Source organism: Haliotis rubra, unplaced genomic scaffold (assembly GCF_003918875.1).
Source record: "Haliotis rubra isolate DU_JTF1 unplaced genomic scaffold, ASM391887v1 Scf367, whole genome shotgun sequence".
NCBI lineage: Eukaryota > Metazoa > Mollusca > Gastropoda > Lepetellida > Haliotidae > Haliotis > Haliotis rubra.
Window position 1 is genome coordinate 663,869 of NW_025767043.1, and position 22,278 is coordinate 686,146.

General features: G+C 38.4%; 1 long non-coding RNA gene across 1 annotated transcript; it reads right to left on the reverse strand.

The window, feature by feature from the left end:
* Positions 1-273: 273 nt before the first annotated feature.
* LOC124285723 lies at positions 274-21,702 on the reverse strand. Its single transcript, XR_006900872.1, has 3 exons — positions 21,691-21,702; positions 21,597-21,600; positions 274-800 (listed from the first exon to the last, which is right to left on the reverse strand). It is a non-coding gene; the product is annotated as an uncharacterized LOC124285723 (long non-coding RNA).
* Between the last annotated feature and the right edge of the window lie 576 nt (positions 21,703-22,278).

The following is a 22,278-nucleotide window of genomic DNA, read 5'->3' on the forward strand; positions in this document are numbered from 1 at the left end:
GGGGGTATCGAGAAAGAAAGTAACCGGATGTTTTTGGAAGTTGTGGAGAAGCGTGATGCAGATACCCTTTTGAGTGTGCTGAGAAAGTGGGTGCGACCGGGATCGATTATTCATTCTGATTGTTGGAAGGCGTATGCTAGGCTGAATGAGATTGGATACGAGCATGTGACAGTGAATCATAGTAAGGAATTTGTGAATGCAGAGAATGGTGCGTGCATTAACAAAATTGAGAGTACGTGGAGAGCGGTGAAAGCGTCCCTGCCCAGAGTATGGAACTACGAAAGGATTGTATGATAGTTATTTTGTTGAGTACATTGTGAGGAAGAAATATTTACGTTGTTCTGATGATCCTTTCGTTACATTTCTTACTTTTTATCCGCCGTGTATTTGACCCCAAAACCCATCAATATTTTAAAATAGTTGAAACTGGAAATAAAGAAAATGACATCCCCCAAAATGAAAGCTCACATGATGTACCCGATGTATTTAATTCAAGTGCGGATTTGTTCTTGTGAGGTAAGTCAATTCAATTGAGGCGCAGATTTGTTCTTGTAATATTATAAGGTAAGTGAAGCGTTTCGATATTTGTTATCACGCTGTGCTACATCATGTTAACTTACCTGTTTTGTTTATTGTATCGATTAGTATCCAAGGGTAATTGAATGGACCAAAACAGCGATGTTGTTATTCGCTGGAGCAAACAAAAAATGGCGTCAGCGTTAGTGCTCGCTTCGATGTAAATATGGCTTCTGCGCATGTCTGTAGCTAAACTTCCGGGGACCCGTAAAGTGCAGTCTACCCTTACAAGGATATTGATCTAATTTTTGTTATGCTAGGAATACATCCAACAATGGAATTTCGTGACTGAATCGCAGTCTGGTTCCATGCTAACTGTCCATGTGCACTCTGAAACTGTGTGGGAGGGTGCTGAAAGTGCTTGATGGAGTTCTTGTCAGCCAAGATGCGTTCCATGGTGTTCCACTCTTTCTTGGGGGAAGTTGAAATAATCGTGTCCACTTTTCAATGTAATGTTGTCTCTTTTTCGTTGAATGTCAACTGCTTTTGCAAAATATTTGTACTCGTTCAAAGTTAGGTAAATTTGAGACTATCATCATTGTTGACATGACAGTTAGAGCTCTGCTGGTTTGATGACATGACACAGCTCTGCTGGTTTGATGACATGGCAGTTGGAGATCTGCTGGTTTGATGACATGACAGTTGGAGATCTGCTGGTTTGATGACATGACAGTTGGAGATCTGCTGGTTTGATGACATGACAGTTGGAGATCTGATGGTTTGATGACATGACAGTTGGAGTTCTGCTGGTTTGATGACACTGCAGTTAGAGCTCTGCTGGTTTGATGACATGACAGTTGGAGCTGTGCTGGTTGGATGATATGACATGACTAGATCGAACTAGGCCTGTGAAACGTGTGTGACGTCCCATCAAGATGCCGTACAAATCAGTTTACGTTATCTCCGCAACAGATATGTTATAGCATCGTCCACTAGCAGATATTCACGTGGAATCTCAGGTCCGACCATCAGTAATTGCCTGCACACCACGGGTATCCCACTTAGACGACCATACACAATACATACCCTCACACAATCGTGCCCACACTTTACGACAGGTCCGCAGACATGCAAGATTCAACCAGAGGCAGCGGAGCGGAATGGCCTTCAGTAACGATATTTTGTGCGCTAACCACATCCTATTAAAACATTCACGTTGCTGGTACTCGTCAACTGTCGTAATTACATAACCCTCTGCTCTTGGCCATACTATTGGGAAAATTCAAGCAAACGTGACAGGGGCCAACTGTATGACGAGTAACAGTTCACATACTGTATTGTTGCTGGAAATAGGTTCTTTTCCCTTAGTCAAATGAGGTCGATAGGATTTAGCTCAGATAGCAAAACACGAGTATGGAGCAGCACAGGTCCATCATTTGCTGCCAAACTGTCAGTCCTGCATTAGATCGGTTTTTGTGTTGCCTGATCTTTCCCATATGTTGCTGCTTGGTTCCTGATTGCATGTGATGGACATTTTCTGAAGCAAAATGATCTCGCACTTGTTCCTTGAGGCTGCACATTGAACAGATGGGGCACCAAGTGTCCGTACAAAATAACTGGTGTTATTTATAAAGGTGGTATTTTCAAGAGTCATTGACCCGTGGTAACAAATGATGTTCGAATCAATCGCAATCCTGTTCACTCGATTTCTTTAATCATCTTCCTGAGTCCTTGTGGCCAAAGACACGAATCAAACCTACAGTGATAGTTCCTGCTTGGAGGACGATGACACGCTAACCTCTGCCTGACGGCGAAGCGAGCCCATCCTATCCATTTAGTGACAGCCTCACATGATGCGTTGTGTGACACTTCGAGGTTTAATCGAGGAATCGATGTGCCATCTGGAACTACTGATTGAACTCCTTGTGATCTATTGTCCTCAGGTTGAGGTAGTACTGCTCCCATTTCACCGCCTTGTCATCATTCCCTTTTGTTTTTGGGAAGATCATTTCATCTAACAACTTTAAGTTAAATACAGGTGAAATTTATCAAGCCCTTGAACTAATTTATATTACTTCAACTAGAACATGTTCTGTTCTGACAGACTAAACTATGGAAATACAACTCCCTTGTCAAAGCTACTCAAGTTCTATATTCTACCTGAATTGTTGATCTGGCGCCATGTTCGTTTCAATGTGATTTCTACTTTGTAAATAAGAATGTTACTCAATTCAAGACCTATTGCTTCAGAACATGCGATTAGTGTCCCTCCTCATTACAAAACGTATGGACTCTCAGATAGCCCGGTGGTTAAAGTGTTAGTCAAAGACAGCGTTTCGATTCCCCACATTCGTACAATTTCTCGTACTGTCCCTCTCGGTGATATTGCTGGAATTGTGCTATAAGCGGCGAAAATGCAAGTTGTGTGTCAATGAAACTGTTAGCAAATGATGTGATTTCCATAGTTTATTGTGTTTGTATTACTTAATTCAATGCTTGTTTCCATGAAGCACTATTTGACATCATATAGAATGCACACAAACCACAATATAATGTCATCTACATTTCATTTTGCAAATACTTCAAACAATAATATGACGACGCGCTTTGATGTGAGTATTTTTCCAGTATTAACTAGTTTTCTATGGTAACGTGTTCTTTCTACTACCGTTGAGCCGTTGGTATTCCAGGTTTGAATATACGTCCCAGCAAAATTATGGTTGATGCGGATGTTGTATAGATCGGGTCTTCTGATTTTATCAGCATGTCACAGGTCCTTGGATCAATGACCATCACATCAGGCAATGGATCTGTCTGGGTTAGATTCCATGTTAAAGAGGCTGCTGCCATTTAGCTTGACTAATGCTGGCAACCAAAAAACAAACTAACAACCCAATAAACCATCCAATCACCTTCTTTCATTACATCATTGCAGTAGTTCCCAGGAACCGTTCAAGAATGCTCTCTAATCTTTGCAACAGTAATGACGTATTTTGACATAACTCTGTTGTAATCATTTCGCGAAACAGTAAACCAGCACAAAATAACTATTCTTGTCACGCTTCTTTAAAAGAATCTTTTTAAAAGATTACGAAATGGGTCTGCTTTGAGACGTTTATTCTTGTTTGTGTATATATTATTTGTAGCTGTTAACAACCATGGCTTAAATAGAAGGCTGGTTCTATTCGGGCGCGTGAAAACATTAAAATTGAAATTGAAATTAGAACAGTTATGACCGCATCACGTTAGGCGTCACTTAATGGTGATGTGAAAAGCAAAGTGGCTTTGCTTAGCTGTGACAACTTTGAAAGAACATTCATGCACCACTGAATGAAGTAACGTGAGATTTGTTTTAAATACTCAAGCTGCACAACCAAGAAGAAATATATTACTGACGATGAGATGCCTAAAATACATTGATTAAAGGTCACATGCAACCAAAAAAACACAAACATAATTAAAACACAATTATCACTTATTCATGACATATACTATACATTGCTGGTTATGAAAAAACCCAAAACAAACAACATTATGAGCGTACAGTTGCAAATCAAAAGTGCCATATTTTGTGCTTGGGTTTATTTCCTCGAAGCGAAGCAGCCGGGATACCGAACCCAGTCAGAGCGGGTGGGCGTGCACTCAAGTGTAACGGAGACTTTCATTGGCTGGTTCATTTGCCGATACACTCTTTGTGTGTGTATAGAGATGTTGGGTTTTGGAAATACATGCTCATTTTTGTGTATAACATTTTGCAGTCAACAGACACCATAACATGTGATGTGTACAAGTATCACACCTGCCTGTCTTTGTAATTACATAATGTGACAGAGACAGAACTCAGGTGCACGAGCCATAAATCAATGCGTGTTTTGTTTATGGTGTATAGCCTGATGGGTGTTAAGTTGCATGCGGTCAGTGATCGAAGTTGTGTATTGCATATTGTCATTAACAGACAGGAAGGCAGACACATAGGTGTCAATAAAACAGACACTGAGTTTTGTCTGTGACAGAGACATATCTATATCACAGTTAGAAATTCTGACAATGCTAAATAATGACGTTGATGTTAAGTATCGAACTGAGAAAGTGACTCGGTAAGAAGACTGACTGACTGAGTTTAGTTTTACCCCGCTTTTAGCAATATTCCAGCAACATCACGGCGGGGAACACTAGAAGTGGGCTTCACACATTGTACCATTGTGGGGATTCGAACCCGGGTCTTCGGCGTGACGAGCCAACGCTTTAACCACTAGGCTACCCCACCGCCCCTAGTGTGTGAAGAGATGGTAGATCTAGGAGTATTGGAGCTAAACATGCCTCCTCAGCTGCAGGAGATGTAAACATGTGATAAAATGTACTATTTGGGAAACATGAGTCAATAGAATAAGTAGTTTTTACTAAAAGGATAAGGTTGGCTAGCACAATAGGCGTTTAGTGCAAATACCGTTCAATTATCGATGTGCACCTCTTAACCTCTCCTTGAATTACTTCAACATAAAGTGGACATCATTTATGTCGACAGAAATCCTCTCAAGTGTATGAACTGGAAAATTACATTCAATAATAACATAAAAGATACACGGACTTTTGACAGGCGAACTTTAATCAATTTATTATTTGAAGGTTGATATATATTGGTATACAACGTGTGATGTGTGACTTGACACAGTTGGTCGTTAGTTAGCCCTGTCTGGACAACCATGTCATCGACATGACCAGATCAGTTTTGATATGCATTGAATTCAATGAACTCACTAGCTTCAGAGAAATGACCCTCAGAGCTGCATCTGATAATGAGGTTTCTGATGTCGGAGACCAAAGTGCCCGGCGTTGTTCCACCATAGTGTCGTCCGTGGATGATCTGACAGACCTAACAGTTCTATTTCTCGCTAGATATATTTTTCAGCCAGGTTTTTCACTTCCTTTGGTTTTTATTCCTGATGTATGAAAGTGTAGATTTTGGATCTACACCAAGGACTGCCGTACACATTCAATGAAACATATCCATTGAAGTTTGACGAGTGCGATTTTACGGAGTGTTTGTTTGAAACACAGACTTTACTGAGATGCATTTTTGTCATCGCAAAGTCATTCAATAAATCCTGCCCCCTCCCCGATATATATACACACACACACACACACACCTACCCATCAAAGTTTAGACTCACTTAAAGCATTCACTTTATGTTATGTATATATATGTGGTTACATCGAAGATGGATTTCGCCACTAACTTAGGGAACCAACTGCAAGCGTTATGCAGATGACTTCCATAAGGATCATGCATCAGATTGCTGAAAAGCATGTGCAAATATCGTGCATGTGAACAGTTGTGTTCTGGTGTCTAGTTTTGTTACGAATTCACCAGTTTTCACTGCGTTTCATCATTTATTGAATTCTTGAAAATAATCTTTTCAACGTTACGAATTTGTTTTACAATGCATCAGTTCATGTGTACTCTACTAGTAGAGATTGCGATCGGATTCGCTACTGGTAGAATCTCCGATCCTACTAGTAGAGATTGCAATCGGAGTTTCTACTGGTACAATCTCCGATCCTACTGGTAGAGATTGCAATTGGAGTCTCTACCGGTACAATCAGAGATTCTACCAGTATAATTTCCACTTCAAATGGTAGAAACTCCGAGTGATCTGTGGGCAAAACAACAAAACACTTTCCTTGCTGAACAATAATATGCATTTTATTAAGATATTGCACTAGACTGTTTCCAGTGAAACTGTTTATTTCAGTAAAGGACCACTGGTCCATTATACAGGTACATAGAAAATGATGTATAAGAGTTGACATAAAATAAGATAAAATACCACATAGCATCAATTCAGTTGAAATTGTGAACGTTTCTTAAAAGCTAGAAATACATATTTAGCTAGATTATTAAGAAGAGAAGCATTATAGGATGACAACAATTGTACAAATTATATGGAGAGATGGAGAATAATAATAATACTTAGGAGCAGGGCCTGACAAAGATTATTATGAAAAATTACATTTCTAAGCAGAAGTGATATTGGGTACAATACAAAAGGGCATAATCTTTGCTCTGTTCTAGGCCGATCTTCCGTCCTTCTTCAGTTAGGGTGACAACTGACAGCCCTGTCGATCGCCATACAATACACTCAAAGAAATCAATAATGCCTTCATTTAGTGAGACACAAACTTTACATTAAAATACATGTTTTCTATCAATTGAAAAATCTCTACCCTTAATAATGAAGTGCTAAATATTTAGAAACTAGCAACATTTAGGTCCGTCATAAATGTGACATTATTTGTTATCTATAATCACTGATGTGTGCACTTTTTAATGGAAGATATCGAATACAAACATAAAACAATATGTAACAATAGTGAGTTTTGTCAGATCCATGTCACCTTATTAACATGTCTCTGATCTCAACTCTCTGACCAGTAACTAGCTGGTGTAATTGTAGTTGTTCAGTCAAAGTACTGACAATATTTTTTGTGTTGGACACTATTATGTCATTTATTGACGGACATAGCATAGCACTCGCAATAAAATGTGAGATTTTCTAAAATAAACATTTAATTTAAAAAATTAATTTTAGAGATACATTTATTGACAATAACAATCATAAATGAAAACAAAGTAACAATGTTTTCTTTTCATTTTGTTTGTAACAAACATCAAGTTGGACAAACAGTGTGCACTTTTCAATGGAAGATGTCATTCTACAATATATGAAAATACATTTTGATTTTCTAAATATTCATTTTTAGATTGCAATCTCTACTAGTAGGATCAGCTTTGAGCTTCTGTTGGTAGAGATTGCGATTGTATAGGTTATTCTATATAATCAGAGTCTCTACTTGTAGAGACTCCGATTGCAAACTCTTCTAGCAGGATCGAAGATTCTACCAGTAGAGACTCCGATCGCAATCTCTAACCATTATATATACCCTGTACCTTCATAAAGTTTGACCTTTCCTGTATACCCATGGTTGGTGGTTATGAGGTGATTCATATAATGGTTCATCAATGAAGTTGTGAATCTCTACACTAGTACATGTTGATGCGCCTTACCACTACTGGTTACACAACGCAGTGAAAACACACACAAATGTTAGACAATGGTATTTCACGTTCAGTAACTATGGCCTTGAGGCAAATCATGTTTAAATGATAATATCATTACTCTGGGACGCTCTCGGAAGCAAATGTTACACAGAGTTTATGGAAACGTTCTCCCAAAAGAGTGCCATTATCTCCAGTGAGTTGTTCATCACGATCTTTCAACAGTTGTAATGATGGCAATGTCGCTCAGCTGAACTTTTTGTGAAGGTCGAAATTGTTTTCCCGAAATTGTAGACAGAAAATATATCACGTTCCTGAAGTAGAGCATGGCTGGCGATGCTAAATTACCCCTTTGTAATAGTTGCACAAGAGAAAGAGTCGAATGATGGTGTGTCTCTCATCTCTACCGTCTAAACGAATACTGCCTTTAATTCCCACGAGAATAACGGTGTTAATACACAGTGCAGTTTCAATGTTGTTTCCCATCAGTAACTGATGATGAAGGAACAATGACTGTATGTATTAAGACTACATCTGAAAAAAGTCCGAAAGTTGACGCTAACACACAATACAGATTTTCAAACATCGGAAACCAAATGGAAACTGGACAACACGGTAACACGATGAACATAGAGTGAGTGAGTAAACATTTTAGTGAGTGAGTTAAAGTCACATCGGCAATATTTCAGCCATATCTTGACTAAAAGTAGTTCTAAATTATGATACATACATATAATATATAAAACCTCTACGAAGGACAGTAATACCACTAGATTATCACAGATTGAGTTAAAAAGTTAAGATTTTAAGTCACATTGGCAATATTTAGGCCATATTGTGACTATATCATGTTACATGTTAATAACAATTATAGGTAAGGTATAAAAACCTGCCAGCGAAGGACAATAAAACAACTAGAATATCACAGATATAAACATATAAATATAAAGATATCACAGATAAACATTTTAACTATAGAGGTGAATACAATATGATGAACAAAGAGAATATTCTGTGTTTCATCTTCTTTTTATTGTTTGGTACAACGTTTCAGGGCTTGTTCTTGCCCAATCACCAGGCCCTGAAACTTTGTACCAAACAATAAAAAGAAGGTGAGGTGAGGTGAAATTGGGTTTAACGTCGTGCTTGAGAATATTTCGCTCATATGACGACGTGCATGTGTGTGTATGTGTATGTGCTGCTGCTTGTACTAGCCCAGATTGAAGCTGGTTTTATAGTGCTAGCCCACTGAGATACCATGCTGCAGTGAAGCATAAATACCCCACTCAGTCACAGTATACTGACTCCGAGCCGACCAGTCCTTGTTGTACCCATTAATGCCGAGCGCCAGGCAGGGACCAACAAGTAATATATTTTAACGTCTTTTGGTATGACGCGGTCGGGGATCGAACCCGCGACCTTCCGATCACCGGGCGGACGCTCGAACCACTACACCACGGAGGCGGTCCAAAAAGAAGATGAAGCCAGAAAATTATCTAAGTTCATCAAATAGCATCATCTAAAATGCCAATCAAACATCTAACACGGTAACACGTTTTACACTTTCCAGCCAAAGGGTTATTCTGGTGCATTCTACTGATACATCTGCAGGCCGGGGAAGCAAATCCGATTTCAAACTCTGTACAGTATAAGCAGATTCAGTTCTCTGATACCCATGATGTAATAAATCTCAAAATTCAATCGACTTTCAATCAAGTGTGAAAATTATCAATACTTGCAGCTCAATTTCCAAACTTCTCTAATAAATGCCGTGCTTTTCACACTCGCCGGCTGTACCTATTGCTGCACATAATCTTCAGTTTTTATAAATGTGAAAGACGACATCTTCCTTTATTACATTTAGTTGAGGACTAGTTGTTTATTTTTGGACATGTATGAATAACACTGAATGAAGGGTAAGGTGAAAATCTAAATTAATGAATCCCACATACATTATATGTTGGATACCAGGAAGCATACCACATTCTTGTATACGCCAATGTAATTGTGGATGGATGCAATTGAAAACATTTGTTTCAACTTATATATGTTAGTGGCATGAAAATTTTGTGTGCAGAAAAGGAACACATATCGCTAACCAATTTATCGCGTCTTTCCGAATTGTTTCTAACTCAAGAAACTTTCTCTGCAAGCATGGTTTCAATGATACAAAATCTAACTTTTGATTTAAAATACACCCTTACACCCTTTATCACATGCAAAGTCTAAAATCATTAAATGGAGAGCTCGACAAAAAATAGAGAAACCTCTGCAATATTTTTGGGAAATTACATTACGAACCGTGCCATATAAGTGATCATATTCAATAATGTAGACTTAACTCCAGTTTGAAATCTGGAACCATGGCTTCACAACCAGTTCCTTAACAACCGAGGCACTTTTACTGGAGTGTGTACTCCATGCACCGGATCAGGTTCTATTGAACCCAAGAGGCACCACCTTGAAATGTTTACCTAGTCAATGAAGATATTGAGTGTTTGTCAACAGCAAAAGGTTACTTTGCGAGGCGCTGCTAGTTTTCCATCTTAGGCAAATTAAGGAAATCGATTCACTCAGACGATATAGAAATCGCCAATCATTAAGTCAGATGGAGACATTCAGTGTTGTGGATCTTTTGAATCTGCATTCACAACATTCAGATGGCAATGTCTCCCCAAATATAGACCTGTCTTAGACACTCTGACATCGCACTTAATTCCTGAATATTAACTTCATAATCCTGTATACCGCACAACATTACAACTTGCAAGACCAGTGCAACATAAATGGGAACTATGAAGACTGTGTCTTCTCTATAATAACACTGAACTGTAGGATGTTCGACTTCATTTTGTAGACGAAAGTTATTATTTTGTTCAGAGACTCACAAAAACGTATAACTACTTTGCACTTGGAATGCAGAATCCTGTTGCCGCGTTTTAATCTAAGGAAAAGAAGTGATTTATTCAAATGTAAGAAATAATTGCACAAGTCTACTCTGCCTAAATGGACATGCGATGGGGAGGGAATGAGTTCCTTACAGAGCTGGCGCTAACTTGTCTACTTCCAAAGTCTTTTTATTCCAGTGCAGTTAGAACGTGATTCTTTCATACTTTTTCTTCCGCTAACATTTCATACATACAACCAATTTTATGCAGACATGCGAATAAGTATTGGAACGCAATGTCTAGTTTTATCCAGAACAACCTTTCAGTCCATTCGTGTTAATACACAATTCAATTCAATTCAATTCAATTCATTACTCAAAACACCACCAACGGTGGTACATGAGAATACAATATTACTATAGTCATATGAATATATTCATGACAAGATGGCAGATAAAGGCGAAAAAGAACCAAAGGTTAATGTATCTTTGTTTGGTACAACGTTTCAGGGCTTGTTCTGGCCCCATCATCATGCCCTGAAACTGTGTACCAAACAATAAAAGGAAGGTGAGGTGAAATTGGGTTTAACAACGTGCTTGAGAATATTTCGCTCATATGACGACGTGCATGTGTGTGTATGTGTATGTGCGGCTGCTTGTACTAGCCCAGACTTAAGCTGGTTTTATAGTGCTAGCCCACTGAGATACCATGCTGCAGTGAAGCATGAATACCCCACTCAGACACATTATACTGACTCCGAGGCGACCAGCCCTTGTTGCACCCATTAATGCCGAGCGCCAGGCAGGGATCAACAAGTACCATATTTTAACGTCTTTTGGTATGACGCGGTCGGGGATCGAACCCGCGACCTTCCGCTCTCCGGGCGGACGCTTTAACCATTACACCACGGAGGTGGTCCGTGGAAGGAAGTAAACAATGTTTGTATGCTTTCACGACAAAGCCGGTAGAGTAAGAGGGAGAACTATTTGTTGACCAAAGCAGGAAGAATAAATGTGTGTTTAAATGGATTTTGCCTCCTCACAACGATTGACAGTATTATATTTATTTTCGATCGATCGGCTCTTTCAAAACCTTCTTGGAATAAATGCATTTCAATCCTAATGGGATTTTAAAGCAAAATATTGCCGTGATATATTGAAAGGACACAGCAAAATTAAGTTAAATAAATGAATTAGAAGGACATTGGTACGGTTGCTCGTATTGATAGTACGGGCGTCAGCAGCTGACATCTTTACTGAACGTTCAGAGAATGCCACTTTTTCAATAAAAAATCCATTGGTTTCTTTACATGGCAGAATAATCAGCTTAAAGAACGCAACACGCGATCGTGTCATTTGTTTGTGCCGTATCAAGACCACACTATTCCAGTAATATAGCTATATCTATATTATATTCTTGCTACATAACTGTAGCGTTTAATACATTTCTGTAAAATCAACATTCAGTTGTTGACGATCTATAGCCTGTTTGTATACTGTATAGTCCTCTATAGATAAAGTATTTAAGATTTAATTACTAGTTTTAAATATATATCTGTGATAGTCTAGTTGCTTTTACTGTCCTTTATCGACAGATATTTTAAATTGATTACCTTGTTTTCATCGCTATATGACTGTAATATTGCCGATGCGATGTAAAATTATAACTCACTCACTCACTCAGATGTCCAACAAATGTTTTCCGTGGTTTTTATTTCAAGGACAAAGATCGGATTGAATAAAATGCAAATAGACGGTTGTAAAATGTAATATCCCTTTTTGAATAAAATTTTCGAATTCCATTTCTTCCGATCATTGCATTAGAATTCCTTTCAGTTGCGATACAGGGTGTCATGAACATGATGAAATATGATTACTTTGATATATCCAATTGTCGTTACATTCAATAAAGTATTATTACCCGAAACTGAGAAAAGGTAATGCATGGTTTCATAGCATTGGTATTTGTTCGAAAAATCTCAGACTATAAAGCGCGTAAACAATCTTAATCATGTTTGGCAACCAAGAAGAAGACGTCGTCAGATTGTAGATTCAATTACACCGTTTTGAAAAGGTCACTTGCGCGACATTTGAAGCTCGGCTGAGGCGTTGTTCATTCAAAAAGACACAGTTCTTCTCCCATCGTGTTGAATCCAGGAAATATCAATGAAATAATTAAATTCTATCAGAATGCTAGTACGCAAGCCATCAGTTCTAATATCAGATGAAAGACGTTTACTATCTGGAAACATTTCGACACAATACGTGACACATTCAGTGTTAACACACTCATAAAAACAAATACACAAAAGCCGATTGACGAATCATCACTTTGGACTGGTATTGGTATGGTATGCTACTGGCAGACGAATGTTCTGAAGTGGGGAATTTGGTGAGAACCCGGTTAGCACCATACCACGAAGCTTAACTAACAATTATGACATCTACGTTACAGGAACGCTTCACCTTCTGAGGAACCTGCTTGTAATTGTCATGAGGAATCTGACTCTACGTACGTGAAAACTGAAAAAATAAAAATACAACCAGAAGCAAACATTAAGACGTATTGACATAAATAACCCAATGTTCATTTAGACAAAGAAGTTACAGCCAATCTGAAGCGTTATGGATTCGAGTATTACTTGTTTTACTTGTGTAGATGCAGGCTTTCTTCGAAAAGGCCCCTGTGCCTTTACTGTGAAAGTTATGCTTAATTACACTTCACAAATGTTTCTTCTCCAATTGCCAGATATAACATACTCCCAAGAAATCGATTTTATCATGATCATGATGTATATGCACGCTATGATTTTTCATCTGTGTGATTACATTTTATTAGTAATGATGTACTGTGTTACCAAGATTCAAACAGAACTCTTATATGAGTTGTTAAGGCTTCACGCCACACAGTAAGCCCTGGATGCTTGACCTACTATACCGTGTTTATAATCAGACACTGTGATCCGAGATTTGATTCATAATCACTTGACAATAGCTTCAGGCAAACCAACACTAAATTCTTCAATTTCATTATATGAGTGTTTTGTAGACAGAATAATTTATTTAAGTATCATCCACCTAAGCTTAAACGATCACAAATCGTATCGATTGTTGTAATGAAATTACACATAGCCAGTTTTTCTACCTAGATACATCCTCGTGCAAGTGAGATGTGTTCTCTGGACGCAGTGTGTCTAATGGATGATCCTAAGAAGATGAACGGAAGCACCAAATTGTTGTTATTGGAAGCTCGACAAATGATTTAAACCTACATCCGCAGTTTATGTAGAAAGTAGGCTGAAGTCTTATCAGCAACCACTGCGGTATTTTTTTACAAACTTACAAGGTCCATATCAACATTTTATGTACAGTTTAATAAAATAGTCACCACTCAGTGCACTTTATCAAATCTCAACGAGTACATGTGGTCCAGGTTCACGATGAGCAAAGCAAATATGACTAGTTTTGTGCTCCATATGATTTATCTGTAACCAACGAAGTATAGTTATTTCCCAAGTGGAAGTAATTTTTTGCAAATATATTCATCGAAGGTAGCTGGTTCAAAGAAAGAAAGAAAGTTGAAATCGGCAGTAATGGGTTTGGATAAGCAGAAACTGATATTTTGAAACTGTAGTAGATTTCATTGTTTATACTTTTATTATCCCCCGCCGCGCGTTTAGCGCGAAGCGGGGGATATAGTATTAAGCTCCGTCCGTCCGTCCGTACGAATTGGAATATCTTAAGAACCGTTGACTAGATTCTTTTCATATTTGGTACCTAGCTTCACCAAAGTATAAGAAAGGACCAAGTCAAGTTTGGTGACCTTGATCTTCATTTCAAGGTCACAAGGGGACTTTAACGTTTTACCTGCATGTAAAGCTATCTCAAGAACCGTTCACTGGATTTTCTTCATATTTGACACCAGGCTTTATCTGGGAAAGGCGCAGGGCCCAGTCGATTTTGATGACCTTCACTATTAATTTTCAAGGTCATGGCGACACTTTGAAGATTTCAGCATATTAACCTGCAGGTTATGCTTGTCATCGATTTACCTAAAGGACCATTCATTGGAGTTTCTTCATATTTGACACCAAGCTTTATCCAGGGAAGGCGCGGGGCCCAGTCCATTTTGGTGACCTTCACTTTATTTTCAGAGGTCACAGAGACACTTTGAAGATTTCAGCACGTAAAATTGCATGTTAAGATAGTCAGCAGTGTATTGCAAAAAATATTCGCTGGATTTTCTTCATATTTGACACCAAGCTTTATCTAGGGAAGGCCCAGGGCTCAGTCACTTTTAGTGACCTTCACATAATTTTCAGGGTCACGACGACACTTTGAGGATTTCAGCGTGTTAACCTGAATTGTCAGCAAGATGTGTCAAGAACGGTTCACTAGATTTTCTTCATAGACTTTAAAGACTTCCCTTGAATGTTTTTCAATAAGCAATTTCTTTAGTACTATTTTTGCATATTTCATACACTATGACATTCATGTCAAGGTCAAAGTTAGTCTTGAAAATGTGTGTGTGTTTGAACAACTAAAGAGCCAAATATCAAGAGAGGTTGACTGGTCATGTTTTTGTTGACATTTATCTTACTTATACATCTATTACTTTATAAGTTTGATTTGATAATTTGCGGCGGGGGATTATGTCACCTTAGTGACAATGCTTGTTTTATTGGGAATACATAAAATAATGCAATGCAAACGGGAGTTTCTATTCTGAATCAAAGTGTGTATCCATGTTAACTATGTCGGGGACCCATGTGCACTCTGGAACATTCACGCAGGGTGCTGAAAGTGCTTGGTGGAAGTCGTGTCAGCCCAAACGCGTTCTGATGGCATTTAATTCTCTGTGTGTTGGGGGAATTGAAATCATCGTGTCCACTTTCCGATCAAATGTTGCCAGAAAACAGCATTCAGCGACATTCCAGCTGCATGGCGGCGTCTGTAAATAATGGAATCTGGAACAGTCAGTCCGATGATTGGCAGATCGCCTAACAAACGAGAGGAGCATTCGATTAAGTCTTGACTATTATTCTAATGTCGTTGTGCTATGTTATATATATATTGTATCGGACTATGTTATATATATTGTCAAAAACATTCCTGCAAAAAAAAAAAAAAAAAAAATTGGTTCGTTGACTGTGAACTGGTTTAGCTATATATTCGAGAATCGTGAGTCACAAACCGAGAAATAAAGGTCGACAGGACTACGCAGTATTTGTATCCATTATAACTGGCATTTACATAATCAGTTATGAATGGCCATGCTCATATTACAAAGTTTATTGCAAAAGCATACATCAAAGTTCAATGGAATATATTCAGATTACTCAAGAACAGAAGAGGTTTCCCCTTACACAAAATACACGGAGTGTCATTTACGCCCATTTGTTTCCTCGCTCGGTGATAGTGATAGATAATGGGGACACTTACAAATGAAATAAATGCGCTTAAACCCTTTCCATATTCATAAGAAATTTCCGCTAAAAATGTAGTTAGTTTTCCATTTAAATATTAAGCACTATTAAATCCCAATAACATCAATATCAAAAGAATCCACTGCATTATTTGAATGCATACGTCAATAAAAAATATTATGCAGTTCAGCCAGAAACAGTCGTGAAATGCAGTCTATACGAATGTCAGATCAAGACACGGAAATAGGACGGTGTACGGCAACGATTCGTTGCAGGTGATGTTATCAATACATATGGTGCTTATGGTCAACTATATGTATGCGCGAGCAAGTGTGTGGACGTGTGCATTAGTAGGGTAGTCTGTTTACTTCCTTATTGTATTATACACGCGGCAATGCCACAATGGGCACCCCCTGCCGATCGACCAATGTCTGACGCGCCGTGTGTGACGTCAGACCACGACGATGTAGAAATCAGTTTACGTCATCTCCGCAAAAGTTTTGTTACAACATTGGTCGCTAGCAGCTGTTCAGGTACAATTTCAGCACAAACGATAAGTAATCGCCGGCGCACCGCGGGTATCCGATGACCATATCCAACCTTTACGATAGCAGACACGCAAGATTCAACCAGAGGCAGCGGAGTGGAATGGGCTTCACTGGCGATTTTTGTATCCTGTTAACACCACCACCTTGCTGGTACTCGTCCACTGTAGTAATTACATAACCCTCAGCTTTTGGCCATACTATTAGGAAAATTCAAGATCGTGACAGGAGCCAACTGCATGACGAGTACTAGTTCACGTGCTATAGCGTTGCTGGTACACATTTCAGCTAACGATCAAGTTGGCACATAATACGAGAAATCCGTCAGTAATAAATGCCTAAATGAGGACAGCACCTTCCCTTTTAACAAAGCACGTTAATGTAATTTACAAGATTCCAACAAATGCATGTGTACGTATGATTCATAATACTAGTATCTATATCCTAACAGTGACACAAAGACCAGGCCAAATGAATTGAAGGAAACAGTTACTTGCTGTAATCGTTTACTTTACATCCACCTGAAGGGAAGTCGCCTAGTCACAGGGGCCACGCAGTATCTTGAAACCAAGTCCTTAGACACAAACCTGATTCAATAGAAATTACGTGTAAACTATGTTGGTTACTTTTAGTGTGTCAACGACTTTTCACACAGACGTCTAGCCTAGAGTAATCTTCTCGGGTAATTATATTCGTTGTCCACAGTTGTGACCGTTAGGCATGCCAGAAACCCAAGACAGCATGTTTGACCACACACTGAATTCGCCCTCAGTACTTTAGCTTTTCTCTTTTCGCACGATACTGTTGCTTTTGATGTGAGGGAACAGCCTAAACTGATGCAGGGTCTAGCGATGATTTTATCGCTCCGACAAACCGATTCAATAAACCTGCTTATGACAATAAATATGAAACCTATCTATATTAATTAGCTCCATACCTAGAAGTCTGGCTGAACAGTAAAAATATATATGTAACATTTGTTGATGATTTTAGACATAGCAATGCTTAGAGTCGTGTACCTTGTGTGTTGGCACGTCAAAATAATACATTGCACCATTTGGCAAACATCAATAAACATATTTATTGTAATATTTATGTAATGTGTAAATATGTTTGCCTGTCACTAGGCTAAAATTACTGAAGAATATTAACATGAAGAGAATAGATCGACATTTCTGAACAGGTAAGCCCATAACGAAAACATGATACTTGATCTTTTAAATGTAATATTAATGAGAATTTCAGGAATCATGCAAAGAGTATAAGAGTATAGATGAATACATGTCTGCTCAAAAAGATGTAGGTCAAGGGGTGACAGGGTAGCCTGGTGGTTTAAGCGTTCACTGGTTACGCCGAATCCAGAAAAAGCGTACAAAGTATCCCAAATACTTCCATGTCTTAATAGTGTAGAACTATTCCATTAGGCATTCAAACGGCACTGATGACGTTTCTTACCTACAGAAAAACAACTGTATTTCCAAAAATATTTAAATCATCTCTTTTCAACACAAACAATCAATTATTAACAAAAGTCGAAAACGTCCCTGGTATCGTGTACGTGCATACTTTCTACTTAGTTTTATTTAGCAGTGTATATTTTCGAAATGTGTAATGAAGATGCCAATTACTTTCCGCATACCTTAACGCTTCTAAGGTAGTAAAGCAAAGATCACAGACAGAACGAGAGGTTGATTTCACCAATGTCAAGTCGACAGGTTTCGAGACTACTCCTTCAGTGATTCAAATATGCTTCAGTGTCGCTCATCATCCACCAGAGGGCAAATCTCGAATTGCGTCGTCTCATGAGACATCGTAAAGGCAAATATAGACTGCTATGTTGCACTCCATAGTTTCTGAAGATAGCCGTTATCAAGATACGTTGAATTTCTTTTTTCCTTTCATGTGTATAAGGGAGGTAGACAAACTAAGTTAATTATATGGACTTCATTTTGTCAGTGCCTTGGTTTGACAGGATGCACTTGTCCAGATGCATAAAGACAAATAATCTGACCATTGACATTCTCGAATTACTTGGGAACTATCGATGTATCATCGATCGTCGAATGTACAACGTACACATGCATACATATGCGTGCATTTGTGTACGGTTGGGAGTAATTAATGAAACAAATAGATCAATGGAGATCACGACAGTCCACAAACCGTGGCAACAAGCAGGCCATTAACAGAGCTATGTATTGACCTGGGATGTACCAATGAACTGGGTTAACAGTGTTTGGAGTACTTCTGGTTATACCACGACGTGTAGTCTTAGTGGGGAGGGACCCGTGAAGATCCGGGCTAGACTATTGATCTTCAGTAACCCATGCTTGTCGTAAGAGGTGACTTACAGGATCGGATGGTCAGGCTCGCTGACTTGGTTGACACATGGCATCGGTTCCCCATTGCGCAGATCGATCTTCATGCTGTTGATCACTTGATTGTCTGGTCCAGACTCGATTATTTACAGACCGCCGCCATATAGCTGGAATATTACTAAGTGCGGCGTAAAACTAAACTCACTCACTTAGTGTAAAACTCATGTAAAACCTTCACATTTACATTTTCGTGAAACCCCAGAACACTTACAGGTGCCTTCTATCACGATCTGAATTTATAGCCAGTTAAAGATTTGAACCAACGGTTATCGCACTAAACAACGCAACAGCAGAAAGTGAACTGAAGAGCCCCTGACCCATGTGATTTGTTTTGTCGGCACACGATCAGAAATCAGTATTGTAGAATTGAGTTACAAAACACAGCAACAATCATGCAGACCTTGAGGACCCCACGTCGTAAACACACAACGTGTATTAATCGTAACTAGATTTGAATTGATAATACTTTATTGTAAATCGTTATTTGTGTTATTATCACAGATAACAAGCACTGATCTTTTCATTTACTTCCTTTTCACGTTTATCTTGCAGTATGAGTGAAATTATTATTCCTTTGCATGCAATGTTTACATAACTTGTTATGTAAACATTGTTCGTTTAGGTATTGTTTGTTACATACCGTTATTTAACTGATATCAATATGCAGTAATAAAACGTATTGATATCATTCGTCGCTTTATTCTTTACAATTTGTGAGAAATACAATACACCCCTCCGACAGCTGTGTAAATAATTAACACATCGTGGGTGTGGTGATGTGCTGATAAGAAGTGAAACAGAAAGTGAGTGCTTTCTTTCATTTTGGCACTAAATCTCATACAATGATTATTGTTTCATTGTGAAAGAAATGCGTGATCTTTACAGGCGATCAGAACCCATTTTATTTATGGGTTCAAAATCATTTACTGTGAAATTACAACATAAAAATGTTACGAACACGAACACATATAGTTGTTTTCATATCAAAGCTTTTGATATATTTCGTCTAGGTAGACATGATATTCCCTCCTACAACGATATAATGGACTGTATCTATGTCATAAAATTCTTAATTGGTAATAGCGGTTTTACCCATGTCAAACAAATAAATCTGTTCTCTCACACTGACACAATCGTGTTCAGATTTGTGACGCACGTCTGTAAAACGAATCAGTTATCATTAATTAATAAATCTGTTTCGTTCGCTTTCATAATATAGCTGAATGACCATGGGTCTAATTATATTTTAATGCCAAGCGTCCTGCAAAGATGACCTAACTATTAAGTTAAAGACCATCTGATACTTTGCTTACTTCGGTTAATCTATCATGGCAAAATATGAATAGTTTTTGAAAGCCACGTGTTCTGCAATGCTTACTCCGGTTAATCTGTCATGAAAGAGTCAGGTTGTCCTGTCTGTTTGAATTATGTTATAAACTACTCAGGGACCACCCATAACATAAAGGAATCGGGTGGTCCTTAACGTTTTGAGTCGTATATATATTATTTTGGCATTCCAGTATGAATGTATGTCAAGAGATGTCATTTCTCAGTTGAGATAAAAGATGAACCACAGCAATATGGACGATCTGGATTGACCTTAACATTAAGTAATACTAGTATATACTACAACATTTTAATGGATTTTACGAGGGGGTAGCTCTTCAGATTCCGATAACTTTTAATTCAAAGTTGAAGTTCTTTGATTCCCATTTTAAAAAAAGACATGAGGCTCCAATGAATTTATTATTGTTGGACTTGGCGGTCTCTAAGACCTTAGAGATATACTGAACTAAAGTGTTTAGCTGCTCTTGTATTTCCATGGTCGATGGCATATTTAGCAATTTTGCTCTAGTCGTAGGGGAGAAGTTATTATTCTCACGCTTCCGTTTCGTACCTCGTTTGGTTGTGATGGTGTGTGGGGTATTATCCATACTGGCTTGAATGGTACTGTTTGCAGCCATGATGCGGGCACGTTTCTCGGGTGTTTCTGCCAAGGATTGGTCTGGTAATGTCCCATCTCCACGCTTTCGAACTGCAACATTTTCCTTTGTGTACAGTCGGGCTGATAGCTCGAAATTTAACCATGTACTATAACAACATTATGACACTGAGTTTACCAATCTAGCTGAGTTCATCAGATTGAGACCTCTAGCGTTAAGTGGCTTAACTAGAGATTGTTTTAATCTGGTCTCTTTGATCTGCTTTAATCCCCTTGGTCGGCTTAGTTGAGCTGAGCTGAACTGAACAATGTTATTTTTGCGTACATGGGTGCCTCTCGGAAAAATAACACGTCGCAGACCCGGATGAGGTATCAAGGTCTCAAAATTTTAAAGGCGGGAAAATTTCTCGTTTTACAGTATACGTATGGATGACATTTGACGTTTGATGTCGTTTGAAGTGTTGCAGAAGAGGCTGCCAAAGACATAGGCAGTGGAATTCAACTCTAGCTCGAAGTAATGCCCCTTCCTAATACAACCCAATACACATCGATTTCCATCGTTCTCTATGCAGACACCTACTGGAACAAGTGTCATCATCTCTCACAAGCTCATTTACGTCTTCCGTACACGAACTGCATTTATCTTTGATGATAGTCACGAGTGTTGGGACGGCGCTGTTCGGACGGAATGAGGCTACTTAACGTAGAGAAATAGTGGAAATAACACATCTTCAAAATATGTCTTCTGTCATATCCATGGCTGTTTTATCTTGTCATTCACGAAGGGGGTTATTTTTATGATCTTTGTCTCAAATGAGAACTTCTTGAAAACAAATGTACTTTACCCAACTCTCTTGTATCAACTGCACACGTGTCAACAGAAGGATGGAATGGTATTTTGACAAGACTGCAGTTTCCGGAGAAGGATTAACAAGTAACCATACATTTATATGGATTGAATGTTAAGGATATTATTCTCTACGGAGATGTTTCTGTATAATGTAGTTATAACATTTACGATGCCATAATATCGTGATTCCATGTTTTTGAGTTCGAGGGATTTTCTTACATGCAGGTGAACTGTTGTTACCTGTTGAGTGAATATCCGGATGCCGCAGCACAGTTCCCTGGAATCCATCAAATACTGATCTGGAATGCAAATGCTATTATTGTAGATCCAAAATACATATTTCGTCTATTCGTTTTACGAAGGAGAGTGGAAATTAATGACATACGTATGGATATTCTATGTGGATTTTATGTGTAAATGCCAGTCTAACTTAATTATGTCAGGTTATTACACAGTTATAACTACAAAGTTATGAAATTCGATACCAAGACAAATTAAGTGGTATTTCGGATAGCCTGGAACGGGGAGAGTGAGTGAGTCAGTTATTATTTATCGTCACATCGGCAATATTTCAGCCATGTCATGACGAGAACAATTAATAATTAAATTATAGCTCAATAAAAAATAAAATAAAAGCCTGTTGACGAAGAACAGTAAAACTACTAGTGTATCACAGA